The sequence below is a fragment of the Eschrichtius robustus genome, chromosome 1 (assembly GCF_028021215.1).
Source record: "Eschrichtius robustus isolate mEscRob2 chromosome 1, mEscRob2.pri, whole genome shotgun sequence".
Classification (NCBI taxonomy): Eukaryota; Metazoa; Chordata; class Mammalia; order Artiodactyla; family Eschrichtiidae; genus Eschrichtius; species Eschrichtius robustus.
Window position 1 is genome coordinate 145241388 of NC_090824.1, and position 16337 is coordinate 145257724.

The window sequence follows — 16337 nt, forward strand, 5'->3', positions numbered from 1 at the left end:
GGTAACAAGTTGCTTGCAGAGTACCTGGGCCTCACGGTTTCCCCAATGTCACGTCACTGATGGTCCCAGAGTGTGAAAGTACCAGACACCACTGCAAGTTACGCCATTGCTGCAAGGGTTTCCCCGCCGCGTTGAGCATCGGAATGGTTCCCATGACATTAGCTTTGTGTGTGGGCCAAGGGTAGGTTGCCAGTCTTGGCAGCAGGCCAGGAAGTATGGCTACAGGTGAATCTCCATTGTTCAGTCCAGGAGTTCCTCTGGTGTGTTTTGTCACCGGTCCCTACAAGCTGCTTTTGTGGGAGGTCGTCCCATTTGGCCAAGGGCCGTTCCCTTGTGGAAGATCTCAGGGACCACATTTCCCCTTGAGGGTGAGTCCACTGTGTGGAAGCGTATGCGCCAGGAGTGGTTTGGTTCCCCAGAGGGCAGTGGCTCTTACGCTGAGTAATCCCATTTCCCCTGAGGGTGTCTCAGCGGTTCAGGGTGACATCCCTATGCTGTGTCGGTGGGGAGGCGGCTCAGGCGGGGAAGTTCAAGGCCCATACCAGGGGTTTGATGGACGGCCGTGCTCTTTGTGTTGATGCCCGTGCACTCAGAAGGCATGCGTGCCACGAAGCATTCACGTTTGGCTGTGGACACACAGACATGATGGGCTGCAAATGAAATGTTGAGGGGAGATAGAGCGCACATCGCTGGGCGGTATCACCCTTTGCCTCTGTGCCCCCGTTCACTTTTCTCAAACATCCCTGTGTTCTGTCACACTGAGGCAGGTGGTGGAGTGCCCGGGAACAAACACCTGCAGCAGCATGGGGCCCTCTGTATAGTCCATGGTACCTGGAGAAGTGAGGACAGTGTGGCAAGTTGAGGCAAGTCGAGGCAAAAGAGTCTCAGAGTGATTTTGGCGTGAAGTACTTGAGGATCCTCGTAGGAACCTTGTGCTGGTGAGTGGAAATTTTTGCAGAAACCTAGATGTTTGGCCACGGGGACTTGTGCCCTGAGACTACACCCTCACCTTCTTGGCTCTTCCAGTGGCACCCGAGATCCGATGCCATGATCCTTAGCTCCAATGGCAGCCCCGTGGGTCGGCTCTGGCCGCTCCTGACTGCTGACATGATTGAGATCGTTGGCTGCCCTGCGGTGGAGCCTGCAACTTTGAACGTGCAGCCTTTGAGCAGGTGGATTGATGATGACTCCCATAAATGCACTGCTTGGCACTCTGAACCAATGAATGGGTCTCAGGTTTCTCCGCAGTCATGTCACTGACGGGCCCGGGGGCGAAAACACAAGGCGGCAGGGAAAGTTACCCAGTTGCTGCAAGGGTTTGCCCTGCCAGTTTGGGCATTGGAATATCTCCAATGCCAATAGCTTTCTGTACGACCCAAGGGCATCGCCTCTGGCTTGACAAGGTTCCTGGTAGAAACCTTGTGGGGGTAAACGGAACTTCTTTGAAGAAACCTAGATGTTTGGCCACGGGGACTTGTGCGGCGAGACTACACCGTCACATTCCGGGCGCTTCCTGGGGCACCCGAGCTCCGATGCCCTGAGACTTGGGTGCACTTTCTGCCCCGTGGCTCGAGTCTGGCCGCTCCCTACTGCTGAGAGGATTGTGCTTGCTGACAGTCCGCGACTTTGCACGTCCAGCCTTTGAGCAGCTGCGTGGATCGGTGATGACTCCCATAAATGCATTCCTTCGAAATCTAAACAAAATGAATGAGCAATACCTACCATCTTCTCATCCTACCTGAGGTCCAGCACGTAGCTCCCAAAGGAAAATTAGGGAGAGGTCCATGTCGCATTTGCTACCGTGGGCTTGCGCAGCAACATTGTTCAAGTTGAGGGTGGCGGGCTTCTCGTGCAGAAAGAGCCATGTGGAGAGGAGCCTGGGATGTCCATCTACGTGGGAAGGCTAAGGACAACTTGACGCCTCTGGGCACCTGAGTCTAGCCAAAACTGCTATCCCCTGCCGCGGTCAGCATGTGGGTATGAAAGGAAGCATGAGCCACTGGTACTCCTCTGGCTTGCCCTCGAGACCTACAGGCCACCCTCGAGCTCAGGTCGTTGCCTTGTTCCCGCAAGGAAACAGAAGTCTCTGCACTCAGGGTCAGAGAAGGAGTCCTGGCCAGGCCAGGCTTCTATGTCATGTTCAGCTTGGGAGGTGGGATGTAGTTTACGTTTGCCCTGATGGTCAGGGGAAATCAAATGGGCCACCGTCCCACGGATTTGGGCGACGCTGTTGGCTCCTCCTTGGGTTGTGTCCTGCTTGTGTGTTGTGTGTGGAGAGGTTGGAAAATGCCTTAGGCAAATCCAGGGGACATCAAGCTACTTAGGTGAGGGGTGGATTCGTTTGGGTCCTGGTGGAGAGAGGAAGGCAAGGCGAGCGGGAAATACACGTGAGAGTGTTGGCTAAGCCCACAGGCTTACTGTTGGGTGGATAGATGGTCGGTGGACATAGGGTTCCCGGAACTCTTTTGGGATATCTTCAGGAGCATTTGGAGTCCCGTGTAGGGAAGGAATACAGGTGCACATTCATGGACCATCCCAACCTTTTCCTCTCCTTTCTCAATGTGCTTCACGGCGGGTCCTTGTTCCAGTGAATGGTGCCTTCACGGCACAGTATGGTGTCTTCTCACTGGGCCCGATTTGGAGCCGTTGGGATGTTTTGTCCCTGTGTGGCCTCCTTGCCCCTATGTTGAGGATGTTAAGGTGTTCCTTAGGACAGCCCAGCGTCATTGCTATACCCAGTCGGCATAGCATTCCCTGAGGTTTGGAGCTCTCCCCGGAGGTCTTTGGGCCCAACCATGCAGAAAGAAGAGAGTTGGCTGCCAAGGAAATGCTACAGGTTTAAGGGCTGGAGTGAAAGTGTGCTGCAGGGGTCATTTTGTCCTGCCGCCTTCTGGTACTGCGAGCCTGTGATCTCCAGCATGCATGGCTTCAAGCCAGAGAAGTCATGCCGGTTCAAGGGTCCAGGATGTTGGAGGCGTTCCCTCATTGCACGGCTGTGGGTGACACGTTGGTTCTGGAGGACCTGGGTCTCATGGTTTCTCCAAGGTCTTGTCCTTGAAGGGAAGAAAGACAATGTGCAAGGTGCTACGATAAGATACCCAGTTGCTGCAAGGGTTTGCCCCGCCACTTTGGGCATTGGAATGGCTCCCTTGCCATTAGCTTTGGTGGCGGTCCTAGGAAGTTCCTCTGGCTTGGCAGGAGACCAGGAAGTATGCCTGCTGGTGAGTCTCCCTTGATCAGTCCAGGCGTTCCTCAGGTGCCCTTTGTCACGGGTCCCTACGAGCAGCTTTTGATGGAGGTCGTCATATTCGGCCAAGGGCCCTTCCCTTGTGGAAGATCTCTCCCCTTGAGGGTGTGTCCACTGTGTGGAATCAAAAGTGCCAAGGCCGTGTTTGTTGCCAAAGAGGGCACTTGTTCTTAGGCTGAGGGGGCCCAGTTGTCCTGAGGGTGTCTCAGGGGATCAGGAAGACATCGTTTTGCTGTGATGCAGGGCAGATTGCTCAGGAGAGGAATTTCAGGGCCCGAGGCCAGGGTCTTGTTGGTCGGCGGCGCTCTTTGTCCTGATGGCCACACGCTATGTAGGCGCATGTGCCACGATGCTTTCACGTTTGGGTGAGTAAACACAGGCAAGATGGACAGCAAATGAAATGTTGAGGAGAGATAGAACACACATCACTGGGTGGTATCGACCTTTCCCTCGCTGCGCCCGTGCACCCTCCTCAAGCCTGCGTGTGTTCTCTCACCCGAGCCAGGTGGAATGCCAGGGAAAGAATGCCAGCAGCAGCCTGGGGCCATCCGTATAATCCCTGATGCCCGTTGAAAGGAGGACGGCGTGGCAAGGCGAGGCCAGGCGAAGGAGTCTCGGAGGGGTCCTGGCGTGCATTCCATGAGGATCCTGCTTTAACCCTTGTTGCGGTAAGCGACACTTCTGTGCTAAACCTAAAGGTTTGGCGACGGGAACGTGTGCACCGGGGCTACATCCTCACCTTCTGGTTTTTTCTCGGGGAACACGAGCTTTGATGCCCTGAGAACTGGCTGCATTTCCTGACCCATGGCTCGGCTCTGGCCACTTCTGTACGCTGATATGATTCAGCTCGCTGGCCGTCCCATGGTGGAATCTGCAACTTTGCATGTCCAACGTTTGAGCATGTGCTTGGATCGATGATGACTCCCACAAATGCATTCCTTGGAAATCTGAACAAAATGAGGGAGAAATTCCTACCATCTCCTCGTTGGAACTGAGGTCCAGCACGTGGCTCCCAAAAGGAAAGTAGGGAGAGGTTCACATTGGATTTGCGGCCGTGGGTGTCCACAGCCACGTTGTTCAAGTTGAGGGTTGTGGTCATCTCATGGGGATAAGAGCAATTGGGAAAGGAGCCTGGGATGCCAATCCTTCGGGAAGGCGTGGGACACCGTGCCGTCTCTGGGTTCCTTGGTCTAGCCAGGACTGCTGTCCCCTGCCACGGTTCAGCATGCAGGTAGGAGAGGAAGCGTGCGCCATTGCTGGTTCTGCCACCTGCGCTTGAGTTCAACAGGCTGCCCCCATCTGCTGGTCATTGCCTTGTGGCCTCAAAGAAACAGAAGTCTGTAGGCTCAGGGTCAGAACAGGATTCCAGGCCTAGGGCAGGCTTCTTTGTCATGTTCTGCTTGGGAGACCATATGCAATTTAGGTTTCTCCTGATGAGGGGAGAAATCAAATGGGCCACTGTTCCTGGGAGTTTAGGCAATCTGATGGCTCCTCCTCGGGTTGTGTCCTGCTTGTGTGTGCTGTGTGAAGGGGCTGGAAAATGCCTTAGTCAAGCTTGGTCACGGCAAGCTTCCTTGGTGAGGGGTGGCTCTGGCATCTTGCCGTGACACGTTGGGATCCCGGTGGAGAGAGATTAAGGTAAGGCGAGTGAAAGAGAGACGTGAGATGGCTGGCTAAGCCCACAGGTTTACTGGTGGGTGGATAGATCGACGGTGGCCATGGGGTTCCCGGAACACATTTGGGATTCCCTCAGGAGCATCTGGAAGCACGTGTAGGGAGAGAATACGGGAGCACATTTGTGGACTGTCCCTCCTCTTTCCTCTCCTTGGCCGATTTGCTTCATGGCGGGTCCTTGTCCAGCGAAAGGTTGCCTTCATGGCACAGTATGGTGTCTTCTCATGGGGGCCGATTTGGAGGCCTTGGGGTGTTTTGTCCCTGTCTGGCCACGTTCCCCCTGTGTTGAAGACGTGAAGGTGTTCCTGAGGACAGCCAAGCATCATTTCTCTACCCGGCCCACATAGCGTTCCCTGAGGATTGGAGCTCTACCAGGAGGTCATTGGGCGCAACCATGCAGAAACAAGGGAGTCGGCTGCCAAGGAAAGGCTACAGTTTTAAGGGCAGGAGAGGATGTGTGGCGTGGGTGTCATTTTTCCTGCCACCCGCTGGTGCGTCGAGACTGTGGTATCCGGCGAGCCTGGCCAAAGGCCAGACAAGTCATACCGGTTCAAGTGTCTAGGCTGTTGTCTGGGTTTTCTCTTTGCATGGCTGTGGGTAACAAGTTGCTTGCAGAGTACCTGGGCCTCACGGTTTCCCCAATGTCACGTCACTGATGGTCCCAGAGTGTGAAAGTACCAGACACCACTGCAAGTTACACCATTGCTGCAAGGGTTTCCCCGCCGCGTTGAGCATCGGAATGGTTCCCATGCCATTAGCTTTGTGTGTGGGCCAAGGGTAGGTTGCCAGTCTTGGCAGCAGGCCAGGAAGTATGGCTACAGGTGAATCTCCATTGTTCAGTCCAGGAGTTCCTCTGGTGTGTTTTGTCACCGGTCCCTACAAGCTGCTTTTGTGGGAGGTCGTCCCATTTGGCCAAGGGCCGTTCCCTTGTGGAAGATCTCAGGGACCACATTTCCCCTTGACGGTGAGTCCACTGTGTGGAAGCGTATGCGCCAGGAGTGGTTTGCTTCCCCAGAGGGCAGTGGCTCTTACGCTGAGTAATGCCATTTCCCCTGAGGGTGTCTCAGCGGTTCACGATGACATCCCTATGCTGTTTCGGTGGGGAGGCGCCTCAGGCGGGGAAGTTCAAGGCCCATACCAGGGGTTTGATGGACGGCTGTGCTCTTTGTGTTGATGCCCGTGCACTCTGAAGGCATCCGTGCCACGAAGCATTCACGTTTGGCTGTGGACACACAGACATGATGGGCTGCAAATGAAATGTTGAGGGGAGATAGAGCGCACATCGCTGGGCGGTATCACCCTTTGCCTCTGTGCCCCCGTTCACTTTTCTCAAACATCCCTGTGTTCTGTCACACTGAGGCAGGTGGTGGAGTGCCCGGGAACAAACACCTGCAGCAGCATGGGGCCCTCTGTATAGTCCATGGTACCTGGAGAAGTGAGGACAGTGCGGCAAGTTGAGGCAAGTCGAGGCAAAAGAGTCTCAGAGTGATTTTGGCGTGAAGTACTTGAGGATCCTTGTAGGAACCTTGTGCTGGTGAGTGGAAATTCTTTGCAGAAACCTAGATGTTTGGCCACGGGGACTTGTGCAATGAGACTACACCCTCACCTTCTTGGCTCTTCCAGTGGCACCCAAGATCCGATGCCATGATCCTTAGCTCCATTGGCAGCCCCGTGGGTCGGCTCTGGCCGCTCCTGACTGCTGACATGATTGAGATCGTTGACTGCCCTGCGGTGGAGCCTGCAACTTTGAACGTGCAGCCTTTGAGCAGGTGGATTGATGATGACTCCCATAAATGCACTGCTTGGCACTCTGAACCAATGAATGGGTCTCAGGTTTCTCCGCAGTCATGTCACTGACGGGCCCGGGGTCGAAAATACAAGGCGGCAGGGAAAGTTACCCAGTTACTGCAAGGGTTTGCCCTGCCAGTTTGGGCATTGGAATATCTCCAATGCCAATAGCTTTCTGTACGACCCAAGGGCATCGCCTCTGGCTTGACAAGGTTCCTGGTAGAAACCTTGTGGGGGTAAACGGAACTTCTTTGAAGAATCCTAGATGTTTGGCCACGGGGACTTGTGCGGCGAGACTACACCGTCACATTCCGGGCGCTTCCTGGGGCACCCGAGCTCCGATGCCCTGAGACTTGGGTGCACTTTCTGCCCCGTGGCTCGAGTCTGGCCGCTCCCTACTGCTGAGAGGATTGTGCTTGCTGACAGTCCGCGACTTTGCACGTCCAGCCTTTGAGCAGCTGCATGGATCGGTGATGACTCCCATAAATGCATTCCTTCGAAATCTAAACAAAATGAATGAGCAATACCTACCATCTTCTCATCCTAACTGAGGTCCAGCACGTGGCTCCCAAAGGAAAATTAGGGAGAGGTCCATGTCGCATTTGCTACTGTGGGCTCGCGCAGCAACATTGTTCAAGTTGAGGGTGGCGGTCTTCTCGTGCAGAAAGAGCCATGTGGAGAGGAGCCTGGGATGTCCATCTACGTGGGAAGGCTAAGGACAACTTGACGTCTCTGGGCACCTGAGTCTAGCCAAAACTGCTATCCCCTGCCGCGGTCAGCATCAGCATGCGGGTATGAAAGGAAGCATGAGCCACTGGTACTCCTCTGGCTTGCCCTCGAGACCTACAGGCCACCCTCGAGCTCAGGTCGTTGCCTTGTTCCCGCAAGGAAACAGAAGTCTCTGCACTCAGGGTCAGAGAAGGAGTCCTGGCCAGGCCAGGCTTCTATGTCATGTTCAGCTTGGGAGGTGGGATGTAGTTTACGTTTGCCCTGATGGTCAGGGGAAATCAAATGGGCCACCGTCCCACGGATTTGGGCGACGCTGTTGGCTCCTCCTTGGGTTGTGTCCTGCTTGTGTGTTGTGTGTGGAGAGGTTGGAAAATGCCTTAGGCAAATCCAGGGGACATCAAGCTACTTAGGTGAGGGGTGGATTCGTTTGGGTCCTGGTGGAGAGAGGAAGGCAAGGCGAGCGGGAAATACACGTGAGAGTGTTGGCTAAGCCCACAGGCTTACTGTTGGGTGGATAGATGGTCGGTGGACATAGGGTTCCCGGAACTCTTTTGGGATATCTTCAGGAGCATTTGGAGTCCCGTGTAGGGAAGGAATACAGGTGCACATTCATGGACCATCCCAACCTTTTCCTCTCCTTTCTCAATGTGCTTCACGGCGGGTCCTTGTTCCAGTGAATGGTGCCTTCACGGCACAGTATGGTGTCTTCTCACTGGGCCCGATTTGGAGCCGTTGGGATGTTTTGTCCCTGTGTGGCCTCCTTGCCCCTATGTTGAGGATGTTAAGGTGTTCCTTAGGACAGCCCAGCGTCATTGCTATACCCAGTCGGCATAGCATTCCCTGAGGTTTGGAGCTCTCCCCGGAGGTCTTTGGGCCCAACCATGCAGAAAGAAGCGAGTTGGCTGCCAAGGAAATGCTACAGGTTTAAGGGCTGGAGTGAAAGTGTGCTGCAGGGGTCATTTTGTCCTGCCGCCTTCTGGTACTGCGAGCCTGTGATCTCCAGCATGCATGGCTTCAAGCCAGAGAAGTCATGCCGGTTCAAGGGTCCAGGATGTTGGAGGCGTTCCCTCATTGCACGGCTGTGGGTGACACGTTGGTTCTGGAGGACCTGGGTCTCATGGTTTCTCCAAGGTCTTGTCCTTGAAGGGAAGAAAGACAATGTGCAAGGTGCTACGATAAGATACCCAGTTGCTGCAAGGGTTTGCCCCGCCACTTTGGGCATTGGAATGGCTCCCTTGCCATTAGCTTTGGTGGCGGTCCTAGGAAGTTCCTCTGGCTTGGCAGGAGACCAGGAAGTATGCCTGCTGGTGAGTCTCCCTTGATCAGTCCAGGCGTTCCTCAGGTGCCCTTTGTCACGGGTCCCTACGAGCAGCTTTTGATGGAGGTCGTCATATTCGGCCAAGGGCCCTTCCCTTGTGGAAGATCTCTCCCCTTGAGGGTGTGTCCACTGTGTGGAATCAAAAGTGCCAAGGCCGTGTTTGTTGCCAAAGAGGGCACTTGTTCTTAGGCTGAGGGGGCCCAGTTGTCCTGAGGGTGTCTCAGGGGATCAGGAAGACATCGTTTTGCTGTGATGCAGGGCAGATTGCTCAGGAGAGGAATTTCAGGGCCCGAGGCCAGGGTCTTGTTGGTCGGCGGCGCTCTTTGTCCTGATGGCCACACGCTATGTAGGCGCATGTGCCACGATGCTTTCACGTTTGGGTGAGTAAACACAGGCAAGATGGACAGCAAATGAAATGTTGAGGAGAGATAGAACACACATCACTGGGTGGTATCGACCTTTCCCTCGCTGCACCCGTGCACCCTCCTCAAGCCTGCGTGTGTTCTCTCACCCGAGCCAGGTGGAATGCCAGGGAAAGAATGCCAGCAGCAGCCTGGGGCCATCCGTATAATCCCTGATGCCCGTTGAAAGGAGGACGGCGTGGCAAGGCGAGGCCAGGCGAAGGAGTCTCGGAGGGGTCCTGGCGTGCATTCCATGAGGATCCTGCTTTAACCCTTGTTGCGGTAAGCGACACTTCTTTGCTAAACCTAAAGGTTTGGCGACGGGAACGTGTGCACCGGGGCTACATCCTCACCTTCTGGTTTTTTCTCGGGGAACACGAGCTTTGATGCCCTGAGAACTGGCTGCATTTCCTGACCCATGGCTCGGCTCTGGCCACTTCTGTACGCTGATATGATTCAGCTCGCTGGCCGTCCCATGGTGGAATCTGCAACTTTGCATGTCCAACGTTTGAGCATGTGCTTGGATCGATGATGACTCCCACAAATGCATTCCTTGGAAATCTGAACAAAATGAGGGAGAAATTCCTACCATCTCCTCGTTGGAACTGAGGTCCAGCACGTGGCTCCCAAAAGGAAAGTAGGGAGAGGTTCACATTGGATTTGCGGCCGTGGGTGTCCACAGCCACGTTGTTCAAGTTGAGGGTTGTGGTCATCTCATGGGGATAAGAGCAATTGGGAAAGGAGCCTGGGATGCCAATCCTTCGGGAAGGCGTGGGACACCGTGCCGTCTCTGGGTTCCTTGGTCTAGCCAGGACTGCTGTCCCCTGCCACGGTTCAGCATGCAGGTAGGAGAGGAAGCGTGCGCCATTGCTGGTTCTGCCACCTGCGCTTGAGTTCAACAGGCTGCCCCCATCTGCTGGTCATTGCCTTGTGGCCTCAAAGAAACAGAAGTCTGTAGGCTCAGGGTCAGAACAGGATTCCAGGCCTAGGGCAGGCTTCTTTGTCATGTTCTGCTTGGGAGACCATATGCAATTTAGGTTTCTCCTGATGAGGGGAGAAATCAAATGGGCCACTGTTCCTGGGAGTTTAGGCAATCTGATGGCTCCTCCTCGGGTTGTGTCCTGCTTGTGTGTGCTGTGTGAAGGGGCTGGAAAATGCCTTAGTCAAGCTTGGTCACGGCAAGCTTCCTTGGTGAGGGGTGGCTCTGGCATCTTGCCGTGACACGTTGGGATCCCGGTGGAGAGAGATTAAGGTAAGGCGAGTGAAAGAGAGACGTGAGATGGCTGGCTAAGCCCACAGGTTTACTGGTGGGTGGATAGATCGACGGTGGCCATGGGGTTCCCGGAACACATTTGGGATTCCCTCAGGAGCATCTGGAAGCACGTGTAGGGAGAGAATACGGGAGCACATTTGTGGACTGTCCCTCCTCTTTCCTCTCCTTGGCCGATTTGCTTCATGGCGGGTCCTTGTCCAGCGAAAGGTTGCCTTCATGGCACAGTATGGTGTCTTCTCATGGGGGCCGATTTGGAGGCCTTGGGGTGTTTTGTCCCTGTCTGGCCACGTTCCCCCTGTGTTGAAGACGTGAAGGTGTTCCTGAGGACAGCCAAGCATCATTTCTCTACCCGGCCCACATAGCGTTCCCTGAGGATTGGAGCTCTACCAGGAGGTCATTGGGCGCAACCATGCAGAAACAAGGGAGTCGGCTGCCAAGGAAAGGCTACAGTTTTAAGGGCAGGAGAGGATGTGTGGCGTGGGTGTCATTTTTCCTGCCACCCGCTGGTGCGTCGAGACTGTGGTATCCGGCGAGCCTGGCCAAAGGCCAGACAAGTCATACCGGTTCAAGTGTCTAGGCTGTTGTCTGGGTTTTCTCTTTGCATGGCTGTGGGTAACAAGTTGCTTGCAGAGTACCTGGGCCTCACGGTTTCCCCAATGTCACGTCACTGATGGTCCCAGAGTGTGAAAGTACCAGACACCACTGCAAGTTACACCATTGCTGCAAGGGTTTCCCCGCCGCGTTGAGCATCGGAATGGTTCCCATGCCATTAGCTTTGTGTGTGGGCCAAGGGTAGGTTGCCAGTCTTGGCAGCAGGCCAGGAAGTATGGCTACAGGTGAATCTCCATTGTTCAGTCCAGGAGTTCCTCTGGTGTGTTTTGTCACCGGTCCCTACAAGCTGCTTTTGTGGGAGGTCGTCCCATTTGGCCAAGGGCCGTTCCCTTGTGGAAGATCTCAGGGACCACATTTCCCCTTGACGGTGAGTCCACTGTGTGGAAGCGTATGCGCCAGGAGTGGTTTGCTTCCCCAGAGGGCAGTGGCTCTTACGCTGAGTAATGCCATTTCCCCTGAGGGTGTCTCAGCGGTTCACGATGACATCCCTATGCTGTTTCGGTGGGGAGGCGCCTCAGGCGGGGAAGTTCAAGGCCCATACCAGGGGTTTGATGGACGGCTGTGCTCTTTGTGTTGATGCCCGTGCACTCTGAAGGCATCCGTGCCACGAAGCATTCACGTTTGGCTGTGGACACACAGACATGATGGGCTGCAAATGAAATGTTGAGGGGAGATAGAGCGCACATCGCTGGGCGGTATCACCCTTTGCCTCTGTGCCCCCGTTCACTTTTCTCAAACATCCCTGTGTTCTGTCACACTGAGGCAGGTGGTGGAGTGCCCGGGAACAAACACCTGCAGCAGCATGGGGCCCTCTGTATAGTCCATGGTACCTGGAGAAGTGAGGACAGTGCGGCAAGTTGAGGCAAGTCGAGGCAAAAGAGTCTCAGAGTGATTTTGGCGTGAAGTACTTGAGGATCCTTGTAGGAACCTTGTGCTGGTGAGTGGAAATTCTTTGCAGAAACCTAGATGTTTGGCCACGGGGACTTGTGCAATGAGACTACACCCTCACCTTCTTGGCTCTTCCAGTGGCACCCAAGATCCGATGCCATGATCCTTAGCTCCATTGGCAGCCCCGTGGGTCGGCTCTGGCCGCTCCTGACTGCTGACATGATTGAGATCGTTGACTGCCCTGCGGTGGAGCCTGCAACTTTGAACGTGCAGCCTTTGAGCAGGTGGATTGATGATGACTCCCATAAATGCACTGCTTGGCACTCTGAACCAATGAATGGGTCTCAGGTTTCTCCGCAGTCATGTCACTGACGGGCCCGGGGTCGAAAATACAAGGCGGCAGGGAAAGTTACCCAGTTACTGCAAGGGTTTGCCCTGCCAGTTTGGGCATTGGAATATCTCCAATGCCAATAGCTTTCTGTACGACCCAAGGGCATCGCCTCTGGCTTGACAAGGTTCCTGGTAGAAACCTTGTGGGGGTAAACGGAACTTCTTTGAAGAATCCTAGATGTTTGGCCACGGGGACTTGTGCGGCGAGACTACACCGTCACATTCCGGGCGCTTCCTGGGGCACCCGAGCTCCGATGCCCTGAGACTTGGGTGCACTTTCTGCCCCGTGGCTCGAGTCTGGCCGCTCCCTACTGCTGAGAGGATTGTGCTTGCTGACAGTCCGCGACTTTGCACGTCCAGCCTTTGAGCAGCTGCATGGATCGGTGATGACTCCCATAAATGCATTCCTTCGAAATCTAAACAAAATGAATGAGCAATACCTACCATCTTCTCATCCTAACTGAGGTCCAGCACGTGGCTCCCAAAGGAAAATTAGGGAGAGGTCCATGTCGCATTTGCTACTGTGGGCTCGCGCAGCAACATTGTTCAAGTTGAGGGTGGCGGTCTTCTCGTGCAGAAAGAGCCATGTGGAGAGGAGCCTGGGATGTCCATCTACGTGGGAAGGCTAAGGACAACTTGACGTCTCTGGGCACCTGAGTCTAGCCAAAACTGCTATCCCCTGCCGCGGTCAGCATCAGCATGCGGGTATGAAAGGAAGCATGAGCCACTGGTACTCCTCTGGCTTGCCCTCGAGACCTACAGGCCACCCTCGAGCTCAGGTCGTTGCCTTGTTCCCGCAAGGAAACAGAAGTCTCTGCACTCAGGGTCAGAGAAGGAGTCCTGGCCAGGCCAGGCTTCTATGTCATGTTCAGCTTGGGAGGTGGGATGTAGTTTACGTTTGCCCTGATGGTCAGGGGAAATCAAATGGGCCACCGTCCCACGGATTTGGGCGACGCTGTTGGCTCCTCCTTGGGTTGTGTCCTGCTTGTGTGTTGTGTGTGGAGAGGTTGGAAAATGCCTTAGGCAAATCCAGGGGACATCAAGCTACTTAGGTGAGGGGTGGATTCGTTTGGGTCCTGGTGGAGAGAGGAAGGCAAGGCGAGCGGGAAATACACGTGAGAGTGTTGGCTAAGCCCACAGGCTTACTGTTGGGTGGATAGATGGTCGGTGGACATAGGGTTCCCGGAACTCTTTTGGGATATCTTCAGGAGCATTTGGAGTCCCGTGTAGGGAAGGAATACAGGTGCACATTCATGGACCATCCCAACCTTTTCCTCTCCTTTCTCAATGTGCTTCACGGCGGGTCCTTGTTCCAGTGAATGGTGCCTTCACGGCACAGTATGGTGTCTTCTCACTGGGCCCGATTTGGAGCCGTTGGGATGTTTTGTCCCTGTGTGGCCTCCTTGCCCCTATGTTGAGGATGTTAAGGTGTTCCTTAGGACAGCCCAGCGTCATTGCTATACCCAGTCGGCATAGCATTCCCTGAGGTTTGGAGCTCTCCCCGGAGGTCTTTGGGCCCAACCATGCAGAAAGAAGCGAGTTGGCTGCCAAGGAAATGCTACAGGTTTAAGGGCTGGAGTGAAAGTGTGCTGCAGGGGTCATTTTGTCCTGCCGCCTTCTGGTACTGCGAGCCTGTGATCTCCAGCATGCATGGCTTCAAGCCAGAGAAGTCATGCCGGTTCAAGGGTCCAGGATGTTGGAGGCGTTCCCTCATTGCACGGCTGTGGGTGACACGTTGGTTCTGGAGGACCTGGGTCTCATGGTTTCTCCAAGGTCTTGTCCTTGAAGGGAAGAAAGACAATGTGCAAGGTGCTACGATAAGATACCCAGTTGCTGCAAGGGTTTGCCCCGCCACTTTGGGCATTGGAATGGCTCCCTTGCCATTAGCTTTGGTGGCGGTCCTAGGAAGTTCCTCTGGCTTGGCAGGAGACCAGGAAGTATGCCTGCTGGTGAGTCTCCCTTGATCAGTCCAGGCGTTCCTCAGGTGCCCTTTGTCACGGGTCCCTACGAGCAGCTTTTGATGGAGGTCGTCATATTCGGCCAAGGGCCCTTCCCTTGTGGAAGATCTCTCCCCTTGAGGGTGTGTCCACTGTGTGGAATCAAAAGTGCCAAGGCCGTGTTTGTTGCCAAAGAGGGCACTTGTTCTTAGGCTGAGGGGGCCCAGTTGTCCTGAGGGTGTCTCAGGGGATCAGGAAGACATCGTTTTGCTGTGATGCAGGGCAGATTGCTCAGGAGAGGAATTTCAGGGCCCGAGGCCAGGGTCTTGTTGGTCGGCGGCGCTCTTTGTCCTGATGGCCACACGCTATGTAGGCGCATGTGCCACGATGCTTTCACGTTTGGGTGAGTAAACACAGGCAAGATGGACAGCAAATGAAATGTTGAGGAGAGATAGAACACACATCACTGGGTGGTATCGACCTTTCCCTCGCTGCGCCCGTGCACCCTCCTCAAGCCTGCGTGTGTTCTCTCACCCGAGCCAGGTGGAATGCCAGGGAAAGAATGCCAGCAGCAGCCTGGGGCCATCCGTATAATCCCTGATGCCCGTTGAAAGGAGGACGGCGTGGCAAGGCGAGGCCAGGCGAAGGAGTCTCGGAGGGGTCCTGGCGTGCATTCCATGAGGATCCTGCTTTAACCCTTGTTGCGGTAAGCGACACTTCTGTGCTAAACCTAAAGGTTTGGCGACGGGAACGTGTGCACCGGGGCTACATCCTCACCTTCTGGTTTTTTCTCGGGGAACACGAGCTTTGATGCCCTGAGAACTGGCTGCATTTCCTGACCCATGGCTCGGCTCTGGCCACTTCTGTACGCTGATATGATTCAGCTCGCTGGCCGTCCCATGGTGGAATCTGCAACTTTGCATGTCCAACGTTTGAGCATGTGCTTGGATCGATGATGACTCCCACAAATGCATTCCTTGGAAATCTGAACAAAATGAGGGAGAAATTCCTACCATCTCCTCGTTGGAACTGAGGTCCAGCACGTGGCTCCCAAAAGGAAAGTAGGGAGAGGTTCACATTGGATTTGCGGCCGTGGGTGTCCACAGCCACGTTGTTCAAGTTGAGGGTTGTGGTCATCTCATGGGGATAAGAGCAATTGGGAAAGGAGCCTGGGATGCCAATCCTTCGGGAAGGCGTGGGACACCGTGCCGTCTCTGGGTTCCTTGGTCTAGCCAGGACTGCTGTCCCCTGCCACGGTTCAGCATGCAGGTAGGAGAGGAAGCGTGCGCCATTGCTGGTTCTGCCACCTGCGCTTGAGTTCAACAGGCTGCCCCCATCTGCTGGTCATTGCCTTGTGGCCTCAAAGAAACAGAAGTCTGTAGGCTCAGGGTCAGAACAGGATTCCAGGCCTAGGGCAGGCTTCTTTGTCATGTTCTGCTTGGGAGACCATATGCAATTTAGGTTTCTCCTGATGAGGGGAGAAATCAAATGGGCCACTGTTCCTGGGAGTTTAGGCAATCTGATGGCTCCTCCTCGGGTTGTGTCCTGCTTGTGTGTGCTGTGTGAAGGGGCTGGAAAATGCCTTAGTCAAGCTTGGTCACGGCAAGCTTCCTTGGTGAGGGGTGGCTCTGGCATCTTGCCGTGACACGTTGGGATCCCGGTGGAGAGAGATTAAGGTAAGGCGAGTGAAAGAGAGACGTGAGATGGCTGGCTAAGCCCACAGGTTTACTGGTGGGTGGATAGATCGACGGTGGCCATGGGGTTCCCGGAACACATTTGGGATTCCCTCAGGAGCATCTGGAAGCACGTGTAGGGAGAGAATACGGGAGCACATTTGTGGACTGTCCCTCCTCTTTCCTCTCCTTGGCCGATTTGCTTCATGGCGGGTCCTTGTCCAGCGAAAGGTTGCCTTCATGGCACAGTATGGTGTCTTCTCATGGGGGCCGATTTGGAGGCCTTGGGGTGTTTTGTCCCTGTCTGGCCACGTTCCCCCTGTGTTGAAGACGTGAAGGTGTTCCTGAGGACAGCCAAGCATCATTTCTCTACCCGGCCCACATAGCGTTCCCTGAGGATTGGAGCT

General features: G+C 54.9%; 6 non-coding genes across 6 annotated transcripts; all 6 read left to right on the plus strand.

Annotated features, from left to right (window-relative positions):
* The first annotated feature begins 1655 nt into the window (after window positions 1-1655).
* LOC137749983 (small nucleolar RNA SNORD116) lies at window positions 1656-1747 on the plus strand. The gene has a single exon (XR_011070339.1). It is a non-coding gene; the product is annotated as a small nucleolar RNA SNORD116 (small nucleolar RNA).
* Window positions 1748-4155: 2408 nt separating this feature from the next.
* On the plus strand, window positions 4156-4247 carry LOC137754224 (small nucleolar RNA SNORD116). The gene has a single exon (XR_011071774.1). It is a non-coding gene; the product is annotated as a small nucleolar RNA SNORD116 (small nucleolar RNA).
* A 2926-nt stretch (window positions 4248-7173) lies between these two features.
* On the plus strand, window positions 7174-7265 carry LOC137777962 (small nucleolar RNA SNORD116). The gene has a single exon (XR_011076688.1). It is a non-coding gene; the product is annotated as a small nucleolar RNA SNORD116 (small nucleolar RNA).
* Window positions 7266-9679: 2414 nt separating this feature from the next.
* LOC137754228 (small nucleolar RNA SNORD116) lies at window positions 9680-9771 on the plus strand. The gene has a single exon (XR_011071776.1). It is a non-coding gene; the product is annotated as a small nucleolar RNA SNORD116 (small nucleolar RNA).
* Window positions 9772-12697: 2926 nt separating this feature from the next.
* LOC137777974 (small nucleolar RNA SNORD116) lies at window positions 12698-12789 on the plus strand. The gene has a single exon (XR_011076691.1). It is a non-coding gene; the product is annotated as a small nucleolar RNA SNORD116 (small nucleolar RNA).
* Window positions 12790-15203: 2414 nt separating this feature from the next.
* LOC137754234 (small nucleolar RNA SNORD116) lies at window positions 15204-15295 on the plus strand. The gene has a single exon (XR_011071777.1). It is a non-coding gene; the product is annotated as a small nucleolar RNA SNORD116 (small nucleolar RNA).
* Window positions 15296-16337: the final 1042 nt, after the last annotated feature.